Raw genomic sequence first — 1,776 nt, 5'->3', positions numbered from 1 at the left:
GTATTTTTAGTAGAGACGGGGTTTCACCGTGTTAGCCAGGATGTCTCGATCTCCTGACCTTGTGATCCGCCCGTCTCGGCCTCCCAACGTGCTGGGATTACAGGCTTGAGCCACCGCGCCCGGCCTGTCTTTTCTTTTTAAGAGCATCAGGACTAGAAGCCTTTGTGCACACTAATTCAGTCCAGTGAATATATTGAGCACCTACCTTGATCGAGCAACTGCCAGGCCTGGAAAGTCCAAAGATGATCAGATATCATCTTTTCCCAGTATGTTCTGCCCCTAGTATTGTGTTTGTGTCAGTCAAATTCATTTAGAAATCTATTATTTCTGACACAGGTGGCTTTGGAATTTCCATTTGACTGCATTAGGAGGCACTAAATTGCATGAATTCATCTGAGAGTTGAGATCACAGAAACTAATAATGTACTTGATCTCTTTGCTCTCAGTCATCATTTTTTAAAACAAAAATATTATGAAGGCCATTGATGGTGGTGAAATTAATATCCGGTTGGGATTTCCCACACAGCCTCGGAGGCCTGTCATTAAGGAGCTGAATCTGGGCCAGACACACTTATTATACATGTTGTGTTGTTAATGGTTCTGCTGAATGCATGGAGGAAATATGCACCTTGCAAGGGTAGACTTATCCTAACCAGGTGCAAGTTCCATTTCTTCCATCTGCTACCTGGGTGACTGCGGACGGCTCTCTTCCCCTTGTCGAGCCTCAGTTATCACCTCCCTAGACAAGGGCACAGAACCACGGACTGGCTACTGTGACTTCTGGGAGGGGTTAGGGATTTCACTGAATAGCAGAAGGAAATTTTCACTTAGTACTTCATTAGGAATTGTTTGAATTAACTACAGAGAGCCTGTGTTCCTCTTGTGATATTTATTTATTTATTTTAAGACAGAGTCTTGCTCAGTCGCCCAGGCTGGAGTACAGTGGCATGATCTTGGGTCACTGCAACCTCTACCTCCCAGGTTCAAGCAATTCTCCTGCCTCAGCCTCCTGAGTAGCTGGGACTACAGGTGTGTGCCACCACACCTGGCTAATTTTTGTATTTTCAGTAGAAATGAGGTTTCACTATGTTGGCCAGGCTGGTATCAAACTTTTGACCTCAGGCGATCCGCCCACCTCAGCATCCCAAAATACTGGGATTACGGGCCTGAGCCACTGTGCCTGGCCTCTCGTATGAGTTTTAAAATAAGTTTGTTTTTTTTTTTTTTCTTTTTGAGACGAAGTCTTGCTCTGTCGCCCAGGCTGGAGTGCAGTGGCGCAATCTCAGCTCACTGCAAGCTCTGGTTCCCGGGTTCACATCATTCTCCTGCCTCAGCCTCCCAAGTAGCTGGGACTACAGGAGCCCGGCTAATTTTTTGTATTTTTTAGTAGAGACGGGGTTTCACCATGTTAGATAGGATGGTCTCAAACTCCTGACGTTGTGATCCACCCGCCTCGGCCTCCCAAAGTGTTGGGATTACAGGCGTGAGCCACCGTGCCCGGCCTAAAATAAGTTCTTAAAACTCAGACTAAGGTCGGGTGCAGTGGCTCAGGCCCATAATCCTAATGCTTTGAGAGTTCGAGGAACAAGGATTTCATGAGGCCAGGAACTCCAGACCAGCCTGAGTAACACAGTGACACTGCCATCTCTACCAAAAAAAAAAAAATTGTTTTAATTAGCTGGGCGTGGTGACATGTGTCTGTAGTCTCAGCTACTCAGAAGGCGGAGAAGGGAGGATTGCTTACGCCTAGGAGGTCTAGGCAGCAGTGAGCTATGA

This window comes from Colobus angolensis, unplaced genomic scaffold, assembly GCF_000951035.1.
Source record: "Colobus angolensis palliatus isolate OR3802 unplaced genomic scaffold, Cang.pa_1.0 Scaffold171, whole genome shotgun sequence".
Taxonomy (NCBI): Eukaryota; Metazoa; Chordata; class Mammalia; order Primates; family Cercopithecidae; genus Colobus; species Colobus angolensis.
The sequence above is the reverse complement of the archived record's forward strand: the minus strand, read 5'-3'. Positions refer to the sequence as shown.